The sequence below is a fragment of the Triturus cristatus genome, chromosome 4_2 (assembly GCF_964204655.1).
Source record: "Triturus cristatus chromosome 4_2, aTriCri1.1, whole genome shotgun sequence".
Classification (NCBI taxonomy): domain Eukaryota; kingdom Metazoa; phylum Chordata; class Amphibia; order Caudata; family Salamandridae; genus Triturus; species Triturus cristatus.
In genome coordinates, this window is record NC_140586.1 from 21,014,483 (window position 1) to 21,038,814 (window position 24,332).

The window sequence follows — 24,332 nt, forward strand, 5'->3', positions numbered from 1 at the left end:
AGCCAAGGTAAGATGCATGCAAAATCAATCTGCACTCATCCCTATCCCATGCACACTTCCCCAAATGCGCATAGTAACCTCCCAAAATGTTATTCTAGTCCAAGTCTTACAGCACACCCAGCAATGCATCATGGGACTTGTAGTACTATGTCTGACAGTGTGTCCATGAGACAAAGGAAATTTAATGCAACATGTGGGTTGGGGATAAGTGAATGATACAGTGTCAGAGGTTAGCCAAAACAAACTGTAGGAACTTTATTGATTGCCAAATGCAGACAAAGACACAAACTCATGTAGTTCCCTTTACATCCACAGCACAATCCAGGGCACGTGAAGACAGCGCAGAGGGAGAGGAGCCTGCACAGGCGGAGGACTCCAGGGACGAGACTGAGCAGATTCCAATCCAGCGCAGGAAGCGCGCACATGTGCCCCCACTGCCTCCATTTGAGGACGAATTACCTGCCACAGGGGATGACAGTGACAGGAGAGAGGGGAGTCAGGCGTGTCACACATGCCCATTCAGGACACACCAAGGCCAGGGAGTAGACCACAGGACACACGCAGGTCAAGGCCCAGGAGCAGCACTGCGACTGAAGCCGAAGGATCCGTCTTCTCAGGCCTGGAACATAGCATGCTTCAGGAACAGCGCCTGCAAAGCAAAGCACTCAGATCAATCAATAGGCAGCTATGCCGTATGCACAAGGACCAGAAGAACATGGGGGAGGGCATCATGGCCATGGCAGGTGCCATCCGTGACCTATGCGACACTTTGAGGCACAACCAAGCCGCCAGTGATAGGGCTGGCCGACGTGCCAATGCATGCCTTCACAACTATGCAAAGGCCGTGAACCGCCTCTGCACCACCACCAGCACCCTCACACGCAGAAGCGTCACTATGCAGGTCGAAATGGCGCACTGCTGCCAGGATATTGCCCGAGGACTTGCTTGCCCGAGGACTTGCACAGGTCACCACTGCTGTGGAGCAGCTGCAGACGGCCAACGCAGGTGGCAGCGCACTCATGGCCTCTGCCGAGAGCGAAGACACCTCCAGTAGGAGCAGCATCACTCCTACATTGCCAGGGGAAAGACGACGCAGTGCCAGACAGGGTGCAGGACAAGGGAACACCATGGGGGGCACTCAGCCTGGACCTCACCGAAGGAGGTGAACATGAGCGGTGACACTTACTGCAAAACGGGTGAAGTAACCCTACTATGCTGTTTGCACAGTTACTTGTGCCTTACCTGCACTGTGTGCATAACATGTGCTGGGTACAGCTACAATTTTCATTATTGTGAAGTGTGAATAAACACTGCACACATTATCAAGCTTTTTTGTCTAATTTCATCATTACTCACCTAGAAGTAGTTTTGTGTGATCTCAGTCCGTCTCTGGCGTCCAGCAGCTGCCCCAACTCCTGATGCAGGTCTGGCAGGGGGAGCAGGGCGCTCGTCATCCGATGTGTCTGTATCGGCCACATCAATTTTGGTGCCTTTTCTCATTGCCATGTTATGTAGCATTGCACAGCTTGCCACGATTTTACAGCAGGTCTCAGGGCTGTATTGCAGTGCGCCTCCACTTTTATGCAGGCACCTGAAGCGGCTCTTCAGGATTCCAAACGTACGCTCATTGACACAGCGTGTTGATCTGTGTGCCCTGTTGTAGCTCCTCTCACTTGCATTTGCAGGATCCAGATGTGGGGTCAGGATGAAGTCCCGCACTGCATAGGCACTGTCACCTGCAGGGATAGACACAATAGGTAAGTCAATGTCCCCCCCTCAAGTGATGTAGTGGATGTATTGATGTGTGCCATGTATTTACCTAGCAGGTATCCCTCCCCAAACTCTCCAGCACTCAGACGTCTGTGTATTCCACTGTGTCTGAAGATGAAGGAGTCATGTGTACTGCCGGGGTATTTGGGTACAATGTCAGTGATGATATACTTTGCGTTGCACACAATCTGTATATTGAGGGAATGGTAGCATTTTCGATTTCTGTAGACATATTCTGTTGCTGATGGGGGTGTGATGGCCACATGGGTCCCATCGATGCAGCCAATGACGTGGGGGAAACGTGCAATCTGGTAGAAGTCCAGTTTTGTTTGCTGTAATGCCTGTTGGGTGGTGGGGAAGTATATGTGATGTGAGAACCTCTGTAGCATTGCATCTAGAAAGGCATGTAAGAAGCGCGAAAGTGCACTCTGTGACACCCCACCAACCTCCGCTATTACCCGTTGAAAACTCCCTGACGCCAGGAGGTGCAGGGAGCACAGGACCTGCACATGTGTGGGAATTGTTTGTGTCCTGCGTGTAGGGTGCTCCAAGTAGGGTTTCAGCTCCTCAATCAGGTCCATTATGGTCTGTGGGTGCAGTCTGTACTTGTCATAGATGTCCTCTTCAGTGTGCTGGAACAGAGTGATGCGCAGCCTGAATATACGTTCCTGTCTCATTCTCCTCTGTGCAAGAGCCCGAATACGCAGCCTCCTGGCTATCATGAACAATGCTGCCATTGTGGTTGGGTCTGTTGCATTGTGGGGTGGTTTAAGTACCTTGCACCAGTTTACCACCTGCAATTGGTGTTAATAGCGATTTCTTAAATTGCGAATTTCGGGAAATCGCAATTAGCGACTTTTTCATACATGTGTTAGCGAATTGTTATTTTGCGATATCCTTTTTGCGATTTTCACAATGTTAAGAAATCGCAATTTAAAGAAATCGCACGGAAAATCGCAAATTTCATGTTTCGCAGCCTAAGAAATCGCTAATTTAGCGATTTCTTAGTTTTCACTAGGAATGTGTGTCATACATATGAAATTGCAAAAAATCAGTCGCCAATGCTGTTTTTTACGATTCGCAGCGTTTGCGACTAATTTTTGCTTTCATGCCTTGGTCTCTTAATTCGTTCTAGCTGGCTGCGGTGGTGAGGTATGGTGAGCTGCCCTGCTTGGCCCACCAGCAGCAGGTATGCTGGCTCAGCCCCAGTACAGCCCATCCCAGCTCAGCACAGAAGACATTGCTAAGGTGTCTGGCCTGACGTCAAGGGTGCAGGTGTGGACTCTTGCAAGGAAGGCATGGCAGAGTGTGTCCAGGAGAGAGAAAAGCTGCGTTCTGGCAGCACTCCTATCCGGGTGGGTCTTCGCTGGTGGTTTTCCCATGAATCAGGCACAAGCCCCTCACCCAAACAATGTGAGGCCACTCCAATCGCAATGATAGTCCGGTGGATGTCAGTGGAAAGCCGTTCATTGCCATATATCATCTTGCATTTGCTCCCATTCTCTCAAGATTTGGGTTTCAATTGAAGTGACTCAAAGTTAGAAATATAATTCCCTTTTGGTACATCAATTCACAAACACTCCACATGTACTCACATATGTCCAACCATAAATCACAGGCACAAAAATAGACCGGATATCGAAACACTTATAAATACCATTTAATTAAAAGTTCTTTATCTCAAATATCTAGTAAACAATAGCTAAAAACATAAATAATACACGATTCATAATCTAAAAATCGGAAAAAACTTCAGAAAGACAATAACATTTGTCATTAAATGCATTGATTTGTAAAAGTATATAAACTGAACATCATACAAATCATGAATTCTTTGTTTGAAAATGGTTCAGTACAATACAAATTTAAGGACAAAACAATTGAAGTGACCACCAATGTGCCGTCTTGATTCTTCAGGCATCCCTGCGGTCACTGGTGCTTTACTTATTTGAATGCCATATGGACCCTAAGGTTTCAAGGTCTCACCGCACAGCCTTGCAGTGCCGATCCTTCCCTGTGTTGCAGAAGACTGGGCTCAGCTCCTCCTGTCTCCTCTCCACGCCATCCTCCTTTTCAATGCAGCATCTTCATGCAAGGCCAGCACCCCTCCACAGCAGTAAGTTAGATCCATCCCACAAAGCATGCCCCAGGCACCATCTCCTAGCTGCTCTGCAGAAAGTTCGGGTTCATATGCCAGAATAACTTGAAGGGTAGTTGGCAGGCAACAAACCCAACACTGGCACACAAGAGTTGCTTGTTGTCCTCTGTTGTGGGACCACAGGATTCTGATAAAGACATCCTGGCACACTGGTTGGTAGTGTCTTTCCCGTTTTCATACTAAGATTGCAGACATAGTTTGTGCATAACAGGGATCTGGCTCTGGGATTAAATTTGGGCATTTCCTGCCTTTTGCTTATTCCTCCCAGACTGTTGCACACAGAGTCTTTGTATTTCGGTCCTAGCAGGAAAGGGAAGTGAAGTTGGAAGGGTAGGGAAATATCCATGCACTTCACAAGGACCCTCTGCCTCCTAACTTTCACACCCTAGAGACTGGTCCACTGCAAAGGACCGCTTGCATGCTTTGGAGAAACCCTGTTACACAGATTGCTGTCCTGTGTAGCCATAGTCACAGGTAACAGAGACAGTCAGGGCACAGGACACATAAACATGTGGCATCCATGTTCTACATGGATAAGGCAAAGAACCCAGTTGCAGGGGACTGGCAGACAAATAAAACAAAAGCACACAGCAAAGGTCAGTAGGTGATGTCCCCTGGCAGGGAACAGGCAAAAATGCCAGTCCTGCAACTATAAGGGGTTGCTGCCACCACAGTGAGTTCTCACCAGCCCAGTGAGTGTCTGGTAGTCACACTGACTAAAAGGAGGGCACACTTGGTGTGTGCTTCCAGAATACAGAGCCCTACTCGCCATGTCAAAGGAAACCCTCAGCAAACACGCATGACTGTCAGGTGTGCCCAGGTGAAATGTCACAAACCTACAGAACTTGCTGTGGGCAACTCAAAGTACGGTCTCCAGAGCTATGCAGGAGGCCTTTTCCATCCCAGCAGCATGCAAGAAGGTAATAGATTTCGAGCAAGTTAAATTAGCCCTCATGAACACTCTAGCATTTACCCTGAGAGAAAATGTATTGTGACAGCGGACGCAAGTGCTACTGGTGGAATCTATATATTCTTTCAATTATCTCTAGGACACTCCATCAGATTGACCTTATCTACACTGAGAAGTTAATGCTGGCCTGTGCATAAGTCGTGGATGTCTTTAACTCCTTTATATGCAGTCAGCATTTTATGATTGTCACTCTTTATAAGTCTCAGGTGTATGCATTTTCAAGTTGTAGGACAACTTGAATTTTAGTTCAAAAACTGCAGGTGTATCATTTTTGTGGTACACATCTCCATGTTATGTGTAATGTACAGCAGTTTGTCTTTCTCGTCTACTTTTCCCATCATTTGATCTTGCTCTGGAAACTGGTGCATATATGGAAGCCCTTGTGAAATATGTCAAATGTTAGAGAGCTTGTTTAATGAAAGAGCAATGGAAATGGATGATGGAACTGCGCAAATTGATAAATTGGTAACTAAGTATATTTTGGAGGCGTGGCCAAGGAAGCATAGTGTTTCGCCAAAAGGTTTAATCTTTTGAGAAAATTGTGCAAATGTGTTCCTCTGGAAAGCCTAAACACACCTTTTAATACAGGTGGTGCATTGGTGATGTCTTGCTATGATCATTATTAAGATAAGGATAAGGAAAGTATTGTGGTTGCCAACATCTGGCAGGGGTATCAAGTAGGCTTTGAAGATAGTATTATGTATCTTTTGTTTCATAGGCATCTACAGACTTGCGTACCCCTTTGAAATCCTAATCCTTCATTCCAGCGATTTGGAAAAAAAGATATTGGCGTTGCTTGCCTGATCGTTGCGATCATTGTTTCACAGTAGAGCTTACTTTTCAAATTGGGTGGAGTTCCATTTCAGGCAGCACCAAAGGTGTTTACCTGTGATTGTAGGGATTTGGGATCAATCCCATTATCTCCCTGCACTTACTCAAACAGAGAACCTAGAAAGGATCCTTTGACTAAAACAACAGTAGGGAAATAGTAATTTGTTGATTTTTCAACTGTATTTTATGGCATGGATTTAGTCAATTGGAGGGGCGTGGCTTGGCAGCCGACGGGCATGGACGCGTGAGCGACGAGCTCCGCATCCAGCCCAGCCATTAATCCTGCAACAAGTGTCCCCCCGGCGATCTGAAGCTCCCGGAGGGCTTCCCCTGCCAACTCGGGACCCCTGGAGCAGTCGAGCGGGGTAGAGCGCGGCGCGGAGGGCTGGCGCGGAGCCGGCGATGCAGCGGAGGCGGGCGGCCGTCGGCCATGTTGGGCGGCCTATGAAGGGACGGGCGGCAGCGGCCCACAGTGCCTGAGGAGCTGGCCGGAAGTGCAGTTGAATCGGCTGCGGGCACCGGAAGTGCCGGCCTGGCCCTACTGATCGGAGGAAAGCTGCAGAGTTCGCCTTCTATGCGGAGCCCGGGGCTGGGAACCCCGGAACGCCGGGAGCTAGCGGCGGTAGCCGCACGGCGGTGAGGCGGCGGTAGCCGCACGGCGGTGAGGTGGCGACACAGTGGACGAAACTGGGCTTGTGCCGGGAGCGGAGGGCCTGGAGCTAGAGTGTAAGCAGTGGGACCCCGCATGTTTAGTGGACCAGCGAGGTGGGTGACCGGCGCAGCGAACTCCTCGGAGGTGGTGGCTTGGCTGGCCACAGGTGGCGGACTCGAGGGCCTGGCTTTTGGATGGTGCCCACCTTGGTGCGACAGTCCCAGAGACAGGATGGACCTGGTAGAGCCAGCGCAGAAGGTATTGGAGGGTCAGACAGCGGATCTCCTACGGCGGGTGGTGACTCTGGAAAAGAGGGCTGAGGATGCTGAAGGGCGCAACCGCCGCAATAACATTTGCGTAGTCGGGCTGCCTGAAAAGATTGAAGGGGGAGATATGCTAACCTACCTGGAGACCTGGCTGCAAGAGGTGGTGGCGCCCGAGGGACTTACGCGGTTTTTCACCTTGGAGAGGGCGCATAGGGTTCCGGCCCGTCCCCCGGACCCGGGCCGACCGCCCCGGCCGGTGGTGGCCCGCCTGCTGCATTACAAGGACCGGGATATCATCCTTCAGAGGGCCAGAACTTCGGGACCCTACCAGGTGGAGAATGCTCGGGTTTCTATTTACCCGGATTACCCCATGGAGGTCCAGCGCAGACGTACCTCCTTCCTGGCGGTGAAGAGGGCGCTGCGGGAAGAGGGGCTGCAATACTCTTTGTTGTTCCCGGCCCGCCTCCGAGTTGTGATGGATGGGGTGGCTTCCTTCTTCACTGACCCCGCGGCAGCCTGGAGTTGGCTGGAGTCGGCCCGGACCCGAGCGGCGGCGCATGCTGATGGGGAGGGGCCGCAGGGTACCCCGACGAAGGCCCGTCGCAACAGACGCAACAAGGTGAGGACAGCGGGGGCCCGATCACCGGGTGCGTCCCAGACGGCTCTGGAGAGGCGAGCTGCACTGCGGGCGGTCTCTGTGATTTCCGGGGCCACAGCCTCCCAGCCCAGCGAGGATTCGGGCTCTAGGAAGGGCACAGAGGACTCCCACTCGGACGGTGCTATCGACGAAGCGGAGGTGCTGCCAGATATTACCCCAGGGACGGCAGATGGACTGTTGGACGCTTGAAGGTTTGGGGAGTGCTCGGGCCATGAACTGAGGGACATGGGCAGGGAGGGCTGGGTACATGGGGAAAGGGAGGCTGGACCGAGCTTGGTGGTGCTCGGGGAGGGACCGGAGCCTGGTGGGGTCCACGGCTGGAGATTATGGAGATTATTGAGGGGTCCTGGGGGTAGGGGCGGGGGAGCCTGCAGGGAGTGGAACGCTGGGGGAGGATTGACGGATTCTGGGCGTGGATGCTCTGGGGAGGACTGCCGTCAAACCCGTCAGGCGTAGAGCCACCACCTCAACCTCACGGACATAGTGAGACTCTGGTGGCTACCAGAGTGTTTGGTTTCTGTTTGGGGGAGTATTTGGATGGGTGACTGTGGTTTAGAGCCTGTTCTGGGGAAGGGTGGGGAATCGGGGAGTTGGGGTGTTCTGGGGTTCCAGGGGGTTGTCAGTGTGCCTAGGAGGGGTGGGAAGGGATGGTTGGTTCGGCGATGGGATGGGGACCCCCCCTGAATTGAGAATCGTGACTTGGAAAGTGAGGGGGCTCACCTCTATGGTGAAGAGACATAAAATCCATGCCTACTTAGTGCGGAGAGGGGTTCAGGTAGCCTTCCTTCAAGAGACCCACTTAGACAGAGAGGAGGGGAAGGCATTGCAGAGGTGCTGGCGGGGTCAATTGTACTATACCACCTTCTCGAGGTTTGCCCGGGGGGCTCTGATCTGGGTGAGAGCAGGTGTCCCTTTTCAACCCTTGATGACGTTGGTAGACCCAGAGGGCAGGTTTGTGGCAGTGCAGGGGCGGCTGGACGGGAGGGACTTGAGCATGTGTAGTGTATATGCCCCTAATATGGACCAGGCTGCGTTTTTCTCCAGGCTGTCGGGGCAGTTGGCGGCGTATCTGACAGGGCCGGTGGTGCTGGGGGGGGATTTTAATTCGGTGACGGATGTGGAGCTGGATAGGTCCCACCCTCCCCTGGCGCAGTCGGTGGTGCGTCGGGTGGCCAATAGTCGACGTAGCTGGCAGGCTACTTGGGGTCTGGTAGACACTTGGCGTACTCATCACCCGCTGGACAGGGATTACTCCTTCTATTCTGCCCCTCATGAGCTGTATGTGCGATTGGATGGTATACTGTGTTCCCCGGACGTCCAATCGCTGATGCGACATAGTGAATATCTAGCTAAAACTCTCTCGGACCATAACCCCTGTATGGGGGTGCTGCAGTGGTCCAGGCAGCGGCAAGTTATTCCCACGTGGCGTCTTAACCCCCTGCTTCTGGAGGACCCGGTCTTCCGGGCTGAGGTTAGTGACTGCATAAAACAATATTTTGAGCGGAACTCGAGTACGACGGTAAGCCGGGCGACGGAATGGGACGCGTTTAAGGCGTTTGTTCGGGGGGTTTGTATATCGTCCACAGCCGGAGTACGGAAGACGTTATTGAAGGAGGTTGATGGGGTGGAGGCCCTGCTGCGGGCGGCGGAACGGGCGCATCAGGCGGGGAACGGTGAGTTGGCTGCGGTTGCTGAGGCACGTGAGGGTGTGGCGGTGCAGGTGGAGAAGCTCCGCTGTTTTGACCATAAAAGCTACTTAATGCGAGCGCACGCGGAACGCGATAAGGTGGGATCCCTTCTGGCATGGCTGGCGTGGCTGGCGTGGCTGGCGAACCCGGCGGCCCGGGGGGAACCGATACTTTCCCTGGTTGAAGCGGGGGGTGCCCCGGTTTATTCCCAGAAGGGGATAAATCAGCAGTTTGCCAGATATTACGCTGGGCTGTACGATAGCACCATGGAGGGGGAGCCTGAAGGCCTAGCGGGCTTCTTACTGGAGGCCCGCCTTCCTCGACTGGACCCGGAGATTGGGAAAGATCTCGGTGGTGCCATATCGCTGGGCGAGATTCGTGCGGCGATTAGACACATGGCCCGTCGGAAAACCCCGGGGGCGGATGGGTTGCCTGTCGAGTTCTTTGCGGCGTTTCCGGATCTGTTAGCCCCGCAGCTGCAGGTCCTATACAGCGAGGCCTGGCGGCGTGGGTGCTTGCCCGCCTCTGCTCGGGAGGCGATTGTGATACCCTTATTAAAGCCTGGAGGGGAGGCCGACGCGCGCACGGCGTATCGGCCGCTCTCCATGTTGACGGTGGACTATAAAATATTGAGTAAGATACTGGCGTCGCGCCTTTTGGGTCATATGACCGCCTTAATCCACCCGGATCAGGCGGGCTTTATTCCTCGACGCAGCACGGCCACTTCAGTGCGACGGTTGTTGCGAGTGATGGCAATGGACCGGGAAGTCTTCCCGGAGGCCTGCATGCTGTCGGTCGACATAGAAAAGGCCTTCGATAGTGTGGAATGGCCTTATTTATACTGAGTGTTGCGGGAGTTCGGCTTAGGGGAGGACTTCGTACGCTGGACCACGTTGCTTTATAGCGATGCTACGTCCCGAGTGAAGACGGGGGTCACCATATCGGCCTCCTACCATGTACGGAGGGGGACAAGGCAGGGGTGTTCCCTCTCCCCCCTGTTGTTTGCTCTGGCCATTGAACCGTTGGCAGCTCATGCCCGACGAGGGGGTGCTTATGTGGGAGTTTCCCTGCGGGAGGATACGCACTATATCTCCCTCTATGCAGATGATCTGCTGATGTTCTTGGCGGATGCGGAGAGAGCGCTGGAAGGAGCGGTTGCCCTCTTGGAGGAGTTTGGTCGGCTGTCTGGGCTTAAGGTCAACTGGGGTAAGACGTGTTTGTTCCCGTTGTCGCGAGGGGGACGGCCCCCGCAGGCGTTGGGCCATATCCGATGGGAAAGCAGCTGTCTCCGTTATCTGGGGGTTAACATTTACCATACCCAGACCGATTTGCTGGAGGGGAATGTGGGTAGAGCGCTTCGAGGCCTACGGGGTAGCATGGGGTTTTGGAATACGCTCCCGCTCTCGTGTGCTGGGAGGGTGGTGCTGCTGAAAATGGTGGCGCTGCCACGGCTCCTTTACTATTTTCGCACCCTTCCTATATGGATCCCGGCGTCGTTCTTTGCGAGGCTGCGGGTATTAACCACGGGCTTCATTTGGGGCTCGGGAAGGCGCCGAGTGGCGCTGACCACCTTGCGGCGGCCAAGGGCAGAGGGGGGCTTGGCGGCACCGGATTTTGAGTGGTACTACCTGGCGGCCCAGCTCCAATGGCTCACGCAGGCGGTGGCCAGGGAGTACAGGTGCCCGGAAGGCCCTCAGGGCAGACTGATACCGCGCCATGTGCTGGCCTTTATAGTCCTCCACCAGAGGTTAGACCTCGCCCAACTCACCTTGGAGGAACGTACCCTCCGGTTATGCTGGAACAGATGCCAGAGGAGGGCCGCCATAGTTCACCCCTATGCCCCGGAGATCCCCCTGGGGATGTGTACGGCGTTCCCGCATGGAGGAGATTGGTCGGGGTTAGCGGTCTGGGAGGAACTGGGGGTACAGATGGTGGGGGACTTATTTAGAGAGGGAGTACTGCTACCTTTCCAGGACTTGCAGGACTCTTATGGGCTCCCGCGGGGAGACTTCCTGCTTCATGCGGCCCTGGTGGCGAGCCTCCAGAGGCATTGGAACGTGGGACTTTCGGAACCGCCGACTGCCGCGGGTTGCCAATATGTAGTGATGGCGGCGGGGACGGCTAAGGCCATCACTTGCCTCTATCGCCGGCTGTCGACGGAGAGCCTCCTCCCCCTGGGCGCTCTGAGGGAAAAGTGGGAAGCGGACCTTGGGAAAGAGATCCCTGAGTCCACGTGGTCCACGCTGGTGCGGAGGGCCTGGAAGGGAACGAGGAATGCCAGGTTCCAGTTAGTCCAGTTTTTTACGTTACACAGGGCATACCTGACACCGGCCAAGATACTGCGATATTTCGGGGGAGCGCACTCTCAGTGTCCGCGGTGCGGGGTGGACGGTGCGGACTTTCGACACATGTTTTGGTCCTGTACGCAGTTGGGTGACTACTGGGAAGCAGTGGTGGATTGCTTGAACCAGGTAACTGATCGCTCCATTGCCCCGGATATGGGGACCTGTTTGCTGCTTTGGTTCCCCCACACTCGCCGCACGAAGGTTACTAGCAAATTTTATGATCTGGGGTTGATAATGGCCAAGAGGGAACTGACTCTGCACTGGAAATCCCGGGGGGGACCTAACTTCCTGCGCTGGAGATCGGCGTTGGCGCGTTGGGCAGGGGCTGAGGGCACGCTCCGGGTGCAACTGGCCCTCCGGCGAGATGACGAAAAGGCGCTGGCGACGGCCCGGGCATGGGAAGCGTTGGTGGTAGAACTTCAGGGGTTGATGTCCGAGGCGGGGGCTGAGGAGAGCGGGTCTGACGGGCAGGAAGTAGTGGGGTGCGGGGAGTAGAAGAGGCGAGACGGTAGGCCCTGACCGCCTACACTTTTGGCTGGGCTAGCTGGAAGGTTCTGTTGGTTTAGGGAGAGGCTGGGCTCCTGTATTTTATTGACCAGGGAGGGGGGACACATCGAAAGTGGGACCGGGGTAGGAGATGGGGGCACACTGACAGAGGGTGGGAGAGGGGGGGTAGGGGACCGGGTGGGAAGGTTGAGCCGTCTTCAGGAGAGCCGGGGATGCTGTTACATGTGTGGTATTTCCTGGACGGGTGGGGATTGTGAGTTGATTGTTGCCTTGTTGTGTTGGAAAACAATAAAAAATGTTTCAACAAAAAAAAATGGATTTAGTCAATTGGATAGCACAGCGCTTCACATATAAATGGGAAAGTAGACACAACACAGGCAGAAATGTCTAAGTGAATCAATATGGAGTAGAACATATCAGTCTTTGAGGTGGATTCTGAAGATGCGAGTCTTGCAGTCTCTCCAGAAGGGTAGCACAGGGTTGAGTTTAGTGTTTTTCAGGAAGTCAGATCCAAAGTCCCAGAGCAGCATTTGATACCATCCCCCACTCTATGCTCCTGGTCCGTCTGCAGGCCATCGGAGTAACAGTGCAGGCCTTGGACTGGCGAGCATAATTTCTAGCTAATAGGAGTCAACAAGTTTGGATTCCTCCCTGCTCCGCCAACTAATGTGATGTACTGATGGGAGCCCCCCAGGGCTCTGCCCCAAGCCCTACCATTTTTTAATTATACCATACCCCTCTGCCCCAACTAATAGAAAAATCTAGGTGTCAAAGTGATCTCCTATGCATATGATATACAACTGCTATTCCCCTGGGGCAAGGGAGTAGAGTTGCAGGGCACACAGATTAAAACCTGCCTTACAGCTGTCTTTCACTGGCTTGCAACTGCTCAACTTAAATGTAATGAAGGGAAAACTGAAAGTCTTTTCTTTGGTAAGTTCCCACCAGATTTCTCCCTGCCTTTCTGGCCAGATGGTGCCTCTCCCCCAGGACCCAGAAATATTCTGTCAAAAATCTGTGGACTAAATTTGATAACAGCTTGTCCTTTAAGCCTAAAAGCACTGGTAGGCACTTGTTTTGGCATTATGGGGTCCCTAACGAAATATCTTCTTCTCTTATCCTTTCCATCCAAGAAATTGGTCATTCAGGCTCTGATAACATCCAGAATTGACTAGGGCAACGGCTTATACGTCTGGTTACCAGAGTGTTTGTTGGACAGACTCCAGGTGATCCAAACTGTGGCGGCCTATCTTCCTTTAAAGATGCCATCGAGAAGACGGATTTCACATTATTTATAGAGACTACATTGGCTGCTCATTAGGGAAAGAGTCAAATTTAAGGCTTTTACCTCAAAGACAGTTTTGGATTTGGATTCCATAATCCTTCTAGTCAGTTGAGATCTGCCAACCCCAGAAATCAGCGTGCAAGAGAGGGAGGAAGGTCCCTAATGTATCTGGGATCAGTAGCCTGAAATCAGCTTCCTCCGGAGTCGTGGGCAGGTGAGTGATGTTGCAGTGTTTAAGAAAAAAATGAAAACCTGGCTTTTTGTGCAGGCTTAATCCTCTGCTGCTCACCTTCTGATCTAAGCGGTCTTGTGCCGGGTCACTCCTTGGAGAAGCTGTGCATGCTACTAATTGCTGATATCATCATCATCAGAGCTTGATAGGAGAAGGCCTGATTCAGAGCTGTGGCTTTATGTTTTTTTAGATTCCCAGAGGTTGGTGGGATTAGCTGCTCACGTTTCTTTCTGCTCCTGTCGTGGACTGTCGTGGACAGTTTTTTCTATACACAAACTGGAGAATGATGCATTGTCTGTTATATAGTCTACTTTAAAGTTAATTCTAGATTGCATTTGAAGCAAGTCAAGGAATTTTAAAATGCAAGAGTGTGGGAGTGTTCTTGAATGAACCAGTCGCCACACCTAGATTCTTAAAGGAAAGAAGTGGGAATTACCACAAGACATCAAAGGCATGAATACTTATAGCAAACAGATGATCAGAGACTCAGAAACATCATTTGTCGAAATTCTTGCAAACCTGTAGAATAGAACTATTGACCAGTAGGTCAGCCAAGATTCAAGTCAAACAAATGGTTAGTAAGTCACATGTAATTTACAAATGGCAGCCTGCAGAGGCTGAGTCAGAAGATCTGAGGAGGAAGGCACACAAAAACATACCTAAACAAGCATTTGCAATGCCATAGGTCTCGCATTAGGAAAGTTTGAGCTATTGGTATTGTAAATGCCAAATTTTGTATTTATGTGTTGGTTTTGAAAATAGCTAAATTAATAGCTTTGTCATTTACAAGTCCAATAGTTTTAACTTTCGCAAATGTGACACCTATAGCATTTGTAAGGCAATATGTGTTGTATTTACGTGACTTAGATGTATTGATATTACAAATAACAATGGCTTTTAATTTTTTTAAATAATTAATACTTAAATAAAAGTTATTGTAATTTATAATGGCAATAGCTTAAACTTTTGTAAATAACTTTTGTGAAGATTAGATTTAGTGTATTTTATTGTGACGAAAATCAAAGCACAGAAGTGAAATATTAACATCTTTTTGTGACATTTGTAATAAAGCTTGAAACAGTGAGAGAACATATTTGAACCAGTTGTTGTTGAGAATGGTTGCAGAGATTGATGCTGTGGTGGCGCTGAGTGATGTTGTGGTGGCGACGAGTGATGCTGTGGTGTTCAGTGATGCTGTGGTAGCGCATAGGGGGGTGAGGGGGTGTGCAGGTCGGTGAGCTGAATGCGTGTACCAGTAGAAGGAGAGCGCAGCGCGTGCGCGCCACAGCATTTCCAAACCGCAACCTCCACGTGAAATCTGTTGATTTGTTAAATAAAATTACACAAAAAATAAGCACCAAAATACATAGCACCGACAAACATTGACTGAAAACCAAAAGAAATGCTAAAAATGCATTTTGAAAACGTTTTGTTCCTGTAACATTTGTAACTTATTTTAACAAGTGAAAATGCACCTACTGACATCGTACAAAATAGGGGGCAGTGTGTATGAGGGTAGTGTGTGAGGGGGCATTGTATGAGGGCAAAGTGTGAGTGTGTAAGGGTGCGGGATGTGTGTGTGTGTGCGGGGTGTAAGGGTGCAGTGTGTGTGGCATAAAGTAGTGTAAGTGGGTAATGTGTGAGGGTGCAGAGTGTATAGGGGCAGTGTGCGGGGGTGCAGAGTGTGAGAGGGTGGTGCAGAGTGTGAGGGGGTGCAGAGTGTGAGGGGGTGCAGTGTGAGGAGGGGTGCAGTGTGAGGGGGTGCAGTGTGTGAGCTGGCAGTTTGTGGAGTCTGTGTGTAGGGCAGTGTGTGAGGTGGAAGTTTGTAATGTAGATAGGGCAGTGTGTGAGGTGGCAATTTGTGGTGGCTAATGTGTGTAGGGCAGTGTGTGAGGTGGCATTTTGTGGGGTCTAATGTGTGTAGGGTCAGTGTGAGTGGTCTGTGTGGAGGGGTCAGTGTGAGTGGTCTGTGTGGAGGGGTAAGTGTGAGTGGTCTGTGTGGAGGGATAAGTGTGAGTGGTATGTGTGAGGGGGCAGTGTGTGTGGTCTGTGTGAGGGGGGCAGTGTGTGTGGTCTGTGTGAGGAGGCAGTGTGTGTGGTCTGTGTGAGGGGGCATTGTGTGTGGACTGTGTGAGAGGGGGGCAGTTGGTTGTTTATTGACTGGTCAATAAACTATTTCTATTTTCTGTAAAGGCTGTATTGGTATTGAAAACAAATACACAATCTGACACTGGCTCACGTAAATGACTGCAGTGCCTTTGAAGTAAACTGTATTCTTATGTATTTGAGGGTGAGGGGGTGCAGGGTTTGAGGGGGCTAATGTTTGCTAGGGCAGTGTGAGTTGGCATTTTGTGGGGTCTAACGTGTGTAGTGCAGTGTGTAAGGGTGTGGTGTGAGTGTGCAGTCTGTGTGTTTTGAAAGTATTTTTCATTCACGTTTCATGTGAGGTTTGTGACTTGTAAGTAAAGTGTATTTGTATTGTAAACTCTTTTCTTTTGAGAAAAAACGCACAGTGTGACACTGGCTCACGTAAATCACTGCAGTGACTTAGAAGTAAACTGTATTCGTATTTATTTAAAGTACTGTCTTTTTAATTGTACGCAAAAAAAAAAACACACAGGCTCATGTAAATTACTCCAGTGCCTTCAGGGCTGTGAATACTCACACTAAAAGTACAAACAAAAGCGGAGATGAAAGGAAGGGTGGGAGGGACTTTGTCGACAGAGCATATGGGAGGGTGAGGGGGTGTGCAGGACGGTGAGCTAAATGCCTGCCAGTAGAAGGAGAGCGCGGCACATGCGCGCCACAGCATTTCCAGACCGCAACCTCCACGTGAATTTTGATTTGTTAATTAAAATTACACAAGAATCAAGCACCAAATACATGTTATGTTATGTTAATTTGTAAAGCGCGCAGCTACTCGAAAGTGTCCCGGCGCTGTATAGCGCTGGGGAACCCATCCTGGCTTTCCCTGTGAGATGGTCCCTAGTGGGCATCTCCAAGGTGAAGACAGGCATCCCCGGCGCTGATGGGGCCGTCGGTGGAGATTAAGCAAGCTATTGCCCAGAGTTGCTGAGTGGGATCAATGGTTAGAGTGGGCACCGAGGCGAGAATTATCGAGTCCGCTGACCTTGGCCCAAGACCCTGCCGCGACGGGCATCAAACCCTGGTCCCGGGCCGACTTCTGCCTCCGGGTCTGCCGCCTCTAACCAGTGAGCCACACCACTCCACAAATATACATAGCACCGACAAACATTGACTGACAACCCAAAAAAATGCTTAAAATGCGTTTTGGAAATGTTTTGTTCCTGTAACGTTCGTGACTTTTTATTAAAAAGTGAAAATGCACCTACTAACATCGTACAAAATAGGGGGCAGTGTGGAAGAGGGCAGTGTGTGGGGGCAGTGTGTGAGGGGGCATTGTATGAGGGCAAATTGTGAGTGTGTAAGGGTGCGGGCTGTGTGTGTGTGTGCGGGGTGTAAGGGTGCAGTGTGTGTGTGTGGCCTAAAGTAGTGTAAGTGGGTAATGTGTGAGGGTGCAGAGTGTATAGGGGCAGTATGTCAGTGTGAGGGGGTGCAGAGTGTGAGGGGGTGCAGAGTGTGAGGGGGTGCAGAGTGTGAGGGGGTACAGAGTAAGGGGGGTGCAGAGTGTGCAGTGTGGGGGGTGCATAGTGTGAGGGGGCAGTGTGTGTGGTCTGTGCCTGCACAGACGGACGCTCCCTCCCACTGCTGCTACCTACCTGCCTCCGCTGCCTGACGCCCGTTTGCCGCTCCTCACCACCTACCTGACGCCGCTGCCTGCATCTCGCCTCCGCCGCCTCCCAGGTACCGCCTGCTGCTTCCTGGTCGCCACCCACGCCGCTACCTTCACTCCTCACGCCCGCTGACCACCGCCACTTACCTGGTCACACCTTGGGCTCCGTCGCTTCCCGCCGATTTTCCCGCCGTTTTCTCGGCGCCGCTGCCCCAGGCGCACACTCCCACTCCCGCCTCCTCCTTCAGTCCCGCCCCCCCTCCCTGCCCATTGGCCACCCCGCTCCCGCCTCCCGCTGACCCTCCCTCCCGGCTCCTTATTTAAGGGGACCCCGCGGGCTGGTCAGTGCGACCCCCTGTGCCTGCACAGACAGACGCTCCCTCCCACTGCTGCTACCTACCTGCCTCCGCTGCCTGACGCCTGTTTGCCGCTCCTCACCACCTACCTGACGCCGCTGCCTGCATCTCGCCTCCGCCGCCTCCCAGGTACCGCCTGCTGCTTCCTGGTCGCCACCCACGCCGCTACCTTCACTCCTCACGCCCGCTGACCACCGCCACTTACCTGGTCACTCCTTGGGCTCCGTCGCTTCCCGCCGATTTTCCCGCCGTTTTCTCGGCGCCGCTGCCCCAGGCGCACACTCCCATTCCCGCCTCCTCCTTCAGTCCCGCCCCCCCTCCCTGCCCATTGGCCACCCCGCTCCCGCCTCCCGCTGACCCTCCCTCCCGGCTCCTTATTTAAGGGGACCCCGCGGGCTGGTCAGTGCGACCCCCTGTGCCTGCACAGACAGACGCTCCCTCCCACTGCTGCTACCTACCTGCCTCCGCTGCCTGACGCCTGTTTGCCGCTCCTCACCACCTACCTGACGCCGCTGCCTGCATCTCGCCTCCGCCGCCTCCCAGGTACCGCCTGCTGCTTCCTGGTCGCCACCCACGCCGCTACCTTCACTCCTCACGCCCGCTGACCACCGCCACTTACCTGGTCACTCCTTGGGCTCCGTCGCTTCCCGCCGATTTTCCCGCCGTTTTCTCGGCGCCGCTGCCCCAGGCGCACACTCCCATTCCCGCCTCCTCCTTCAGTCCCGCCCCCCCTCCCTGCCCATTGGCCACCCCGCTCCCGCCTCCCGCTGACCCTCCCTCCCGGCTCCTTATTTATGACGCCCCCTCAGCGACCGCGCAGCGGACGCGCGCAGCGGGAGCGCCGATTGAGCGCCGAAGGTGCGCCAAAGGTAAGCCCGTCTGCGCCCGTCCGCGCCTGGACCGCGCCCAGCGCCAGACCCCCTGGTCCCCGCGCCCACCAGCCCCCCCGCAGGACCTACGACTTCGCTACGCTCATCGCACTCAAAACCGCCCGAGCCCCCGGCTGCTACCGAGCGTCCCCGCGACGCACCCATGGACCCTTCGCCTGCCGATCCTGCAACTTCGCTTGCCTCCAAACAAGCACCACGCCCACCAAGACGGACAACAGCAACCACCTCAAGTGCATCCTGCTCAACACCCGCTCCGTCCACAGACACGCCGTGGAACTCTGGAACCTCCTCGACACTGCATCTCCAGACGTCGCCTTCCTCACGGAAACCTGGATGAACGACTCTTCAGCCCCCGACATCGCCATCGCCATTGCCATCCCGGACGGCTACAAGATCATCAGGAAGGATCGCGTCAACCAGACCGGAGGAGGCATCGCCATCGTACACAAGAGCACCATTCGCATCTCGACTGACTCCATCGACGTATTCAACGCCGCCGAATACCTGCACTTCCAGATCCACACCGACCCCAAGACTACCCTCAGAGGCACCCTCATCTACAGACCCCCGGGACCACGCGCACAGTTCTGCGAAGACATCGCCGACTTCATCAGCCCTCACGCCCTCCCCTCCGCCGACTACATCCTCCTCGGGGACCTCAACTTCCACCTGGAGAGCAACAATGACCGCAACACCACCGCCCTGCTGGATAACCTCGCCAACCTCGGACTTCAGCAACTGGTCAACACCCCCACCCACTTCGCCGGCCACACGCTCGACCCACTCTTCTCGTCCAGCAAGCACGTCACCTTCAGCCACTCCACCGGACTTCACTGGACCGACCACAGCTGCGTCCATTTCAGCTTCAGAAAGAACACGGTCCACCATCACCCGAAGCAGGCTCCCCACAGAAACTGGAGCAAGATCACCGCCGACCAGCTCGCCACCTCCCTCAGCCAGAGCCCACCTGTCAGGACCACGGACCCTAACACAGCTGCCCTCGACCTCACGCAGTGGCTGACCTCCTGTGCCGACGACCTCGCGCCACTGAAGAACACCCTCACCAGGCCCAGAAGCAAGAAGGCCCCCTGGTTCACCGACGAACTTAAGGACTCCAAGAAGGCCTGCCGCACCCTCGAGAAGGCCTGGCTCCTCAACAAGACCGCCGACAACAGAACAGCACTGAAACTCGCCACTCGCAGACATCACCAGCTCATCCGCACCACCAAGAAGAAATCTCTGCGGGAACGACTGGACAAGAACGCCCATGACAGCAAGGAGCTCTTCAACATCGTCAAGGAGTTCTCCAACCCCAGCACCGGCAACAACGACATCACTCCCTCACAGGACCTCTGCGACTCCCTCGCCTCGTACTTCCACCGCAAGATCGCCAACATCCACAACAGCTTCGACATTTCACCCCCGCACCCATCGGTCGTACCTTCGCACCCCGCCGCCACCCTCCAGACATGGACCGAGGTGACCCCCGAAGACACGTCACGCATGATGAACACCATCCACTCCGGATCTCCGACCGACCCGTGCCCCCATCATGTTTTCAACAAGGCAGCCTCTACCATCGCACCCCACCTCCGAGACATCATCAACACCTCCTTCAACACAGCAACTTTCCCGGAGAGCTGGAAGCACGCCGAACTCAGCGCTCTGCTGAAGAAACCAACAGCGAACCCGACCGACCTCAAGAACTTCCGCCCCATCTCGCTCCTTCCTTTCCCCGCCAAAGTCATCGAGAAGGTCGTCAACAAGCAACTGGCAGCCTTCCTCGAGACGAACGGATCCCTCGACCCATCACAGTCCGGATTCAGAGCCAACCACAGCACCGAGACCGCCCTCATCGCAGCCACCGACGACATCCGAGCCCTGCTCGACAACGGCGAAACAGCGGCACTCATCCTCCTAGACCTCTCCGCAGCATTTGACACTGTCTGCCACCGCACACTAGTCCAACGCCTCAACGACACCGGCATCCAAGGGAAGGCTCTGGAATGGATCATCTCATACCTCTCCGGCAGAACACAGAGAGTACGCCTCCCTCCGTTCCGCTCCGAGGCCACCGAAGTCATCTGCGGCGTCCCGCAAGGATCGTCGCTCAGCCCCACTCTCTTCAACATCTACATGAAACCCCTCGCTGCCATCGCACGCCAACACAACCTCAACATCATTTCCTACGCCGATGACACCCAGCTAATTCTCTCCCTCACCAGAGACCCCAACACCGCCAAAGCCAGCCTGCACGAAGGGATGACAGACGTCGCTGAATGGATGAACATCAGCCGCCTGAAACTGAACACGGACAAGACAGAAGTCCTCATCCTGGGACCATCACCCTCCGCATGGGACGACTCCTGGTGGCCCCCGGCACTAGGCACCGCACCTGAACCGACGGACCACGCACGCAACTTGGGCGTCATACTGGACTCCTCCCTATCGATGACCAGACAAGTCAACGCCGTCTCCTCAGCTTGCTTCCACAACCTCCGCATGCTCCGAAAGATCTTCCGATGGATCCCAACCGAGACCAGGAAGACGGTCACCCACGCTCTCGTCACCAGCAGACTAGACTACGGAAACACCCTCTACGCCGGTACTACGGCCAAGCTTCAGAAAAGACTTCAGCGTATTCAGAACGCCTCCGCCCGACTCATCCTGGACGTCCCCCGACGCAGCCACATCTCGTGCCACCTGAGAGACCTGCACTGGCTCCCGGTCAACAAGAGGATCACGTTCAGACTCCTCACCCACGCACACAAGTCCCTCCACGACCTAGGCCCAGGGTACCTCAACAGCCGCCTCACCTTCTACACGCCCACCCGCCGGCTACGTTCCGCTAACCTCGCCCTCGCCGTCGTCCCTCGCATCCAGAGAGCCACCGCTGGAGGAAGGTCATTCTCCTACCTGGCAGCTAAGACTTGGAACTCCCTACCCGTCCACCTGCGGATGACCCAGGACCACCTGGCCTTCAGGAAACAGCTCAAGACCTGGCTGTTCGAGCAGTAGCAGACCCCCTTCCCCAAGCGCCTTGAGACCCTTACGGGTGAGTAGTGCGCGATATAAGTTCCATGATTGATTGATTGATTGTGAGAGTGGAGCAGTATGTGTGGTCTGCGTGAGAGGGGGCAGTGTGTGGGCTGTGTGCGAGGGGGGCAGTGTGTGAAGGACCAGTTGCAGACGACTTGCGAGGGCAGACCTCAAGACACAGAGAGGTGCAACAGAATAAAAGTGCTGTTAGTGGAGAGAGTGATCTTCATCAGAATGTAAGCAGGAAAGCAAAGAATGAAAGTCATACAAAAGCATACGTGTTTGGGTGCGTAAAGTAAAATAATGAAACACACATTCAAAAGTAAATAAATATAAGAGATGAATGCAAAGCACAGAGGCAGGAGGTCAAGTAGTAAGTCACACAGAGCCGAGTTTCCGGTAAAGTTGCGAGAAAGAGTAGGCGGGGCAGAACTACACGGAAGGGGAGAGACGCGTGTGCGGAGAGGAGCCTGTGAGAATGCACGGCGGAGATCAAAGAAAAGGCATGCGACCATATGGAGAGTGAGGGGGTGTGCAGCCTGGTGAGCTGAATGTGTGTGGCAACAGTGGGAGAGCGCAGCACGCGCGAAGTGTCTGGTAGAAAATGGAAGCTGTAAAGAAATGCGCGTGATTGTGGCAGTTGTTGACAATGGGTGTGATTGTGTTCACATGAACTGTACGCGATCCGCAGCTAAGTAGACTTTTCGGACTGCTTACTATTATCTCGCCTATCCATCCCTGCGGGATAGAATAGGCGAGACCTAAAAAAGGACTTATTGACCTACCCATGCATGTCCATAGCAAAGTGTAGAGCTCTGCAAATTAGATATGATTTACACGCATGTGCAGTCCTCCAAAGCACAATATGGTACAAAGGTGTAATATACAATTACTAATAAAGAGCACAAGTAACCATTCTCTAAAAGCAACAAAAATAGACAATTTATTTGAAAATTAAAATGGAAAAGTGTGATAAATATTCAGAAGTCAGATCCTACAAAAAGAAAGAAAAATTGTTGACATAGGACTCACTGAGTGGACATGAAAAGGTGAAAATAGGTTTTAATGACTCTCCTACGCCCCTCACACATACAAATGCGCAATGTATTTATCAAAGCTGTATTTCTGACACGGTTTGACAATTCTGGAAGAGTGCAGTCTCTTTCGTTACAATGTATTTCGTTTTTAACGGAAAAAATATATAAAGGATAGATACTGTTCCTAAAACTGCCGACAACGGGACATATTATGCAATGACTTCAATACGGTCATCTTTTTGGCACACCTGCATCACCTTCCAAAAACTTTAATGGGGCCACCCTCTTAAATCTACGACTTCGCCCCGATGTGCAAGCCAACAAGTTATGTTATAGCTCTCACCTAAAAATAAAGAAAGCGAAACTGCAAGCCCCATAATGCAAGACAAAATGATATCAGTAAAAAAGCCTGGGCATCGGGATGTGTCACGTGATCATGAGAGCTCGGGAGGCAGTATACAGAAGGAGTAGGATGAGACTGGATTAGAAACCAAATTAAGTTGGATAGATAATGGGGTAGAGAGAGGTAGCAGAATGCTCAAGTGGACACGAAAATAGAAAGCAAAGGGATGTTGTGAAAAGAACGGGGATGGAAGGTTGTTCGGGGAAGCAGAACAGGGTGCGGTGACGCACACATGGAGGCAGCCAGAAGGTAGACCAGCAGGAGAACCGCGGCGGAGAGCCTGCTCTAACCAGACGCCAGAAGAGGCTGAGCTGAGACCGCGCAGCAAAGGGATTGACGAGAATAATGCAGGGGGGAAATAAGGACGAGCGAGAACAAGTCAAGGAAAACAAATGCCTGCTTTCGGGACAGAGCAGGGCTGGAAGCGCCTCAAAAAACGACGGGGCGGAGCCAGAGTCGGCTCACAGCCGAGGAGAAGTGAAGGGGTCTCGGGCAGAGATTGTTGGACACTGCCAAGGAGGCCGGACATTCGGGGGAGAGGTTTGGAGGAAGGCTCCTCGGAGGTAAACAAACCTGCTGCCGCTGTCCGCCATGTCTGGTAGGGCTCTGGGGGTCTCCGAGCTACGTCCAGTCGCACAGGCCTCGGCAACAGAACAGCGCCAACGCGGCCACGCACAGGAAAACGGCCGAAAATAATACAAGCCGCCGGGAGGCCCACTCTCCGGGTGTGGTCTGGCTTCCTCATAACCCCGTAGTCACGAAAAATCACCTCGGATGAATATAGGAAGGAAGGAGACTGCGCGTTTTCTCCTGTGCAAAACGAATGGAGGCAAGTTGCTTTGTGAGAGGGAGAATAGAATTAAACAAGCCCGGCGGTCGGCGGAGCGTGGCGCGCGCGCTTGGGGGCGTGTGCGTCTGCGCTTCTCAGAAGCGCGTCCACAGACCCCGATCGCTGCGCGTGCCCCGGTCTGTCTCCCTTGAGAGGCATCAGGGCAACAATAGTTCTCGTTGGCGGCAGCGCTTCGCGCTGCAACGCCAGCGAGACCTAACAAAAAGGACAAACGTTACGGAGCGAAACGCAGATGCAAACTACAATAGCAAAGCCAATCTACGTAACTCCCAAAGTTGCCAGGCAAAGAGTGAGTTGGAAAGGAAGGTGAGCTCTTAAGCTGACTTTGTCTCTACAACAGCATCACAATGGATGCAGAATGAGCCTCAGTCTGCATGATTACTAGATCACAACCACTGCAAGGGCTGCCACAATCACCATCACTTTTTTCCAGGTTTATCATATCTGTGAATACTGAATGAGTCTTCAACTTTTCTCAATTTTTTTGTAAGGAAATTGAATTCTAGCTTTGTAATCACGTCACGAATGTGTTGATGGCATGACTGCCGGATGAGAGGTCAGCTGGAGGAGCTGGGTGAGGGATGTCTGTGAATAAACATTTTTTTGCCCGACTTATGAATCTTGTAAGTTCTTCTTGCATC

At 53.1% G+C, this 24,332-nt stretch overlaps 1 long non-coding RNA gene across 1 annotated transcript; it reads right to left on the minus strand.

Moving 5' to 3' along the window:
* Positions 1-232: 232 nt before the first annotated feature.
* LOC146832829 (uncharacterized) lies at positions 233-23,707 on the minus strand. The gene is made up of 3 exons (XR_014960455.1): positions 23,415-23,707; positions 1,357-1,736; positions 233-649 (listed from the first exon to the last, which is right to left on the minus strand). It is a non-coding gene; the product is annotated as an uncharacterized LOC146832829 (long non-coding RNA).
* Positions 23,708-24,332: the final 625 nt, after the last annotated feature.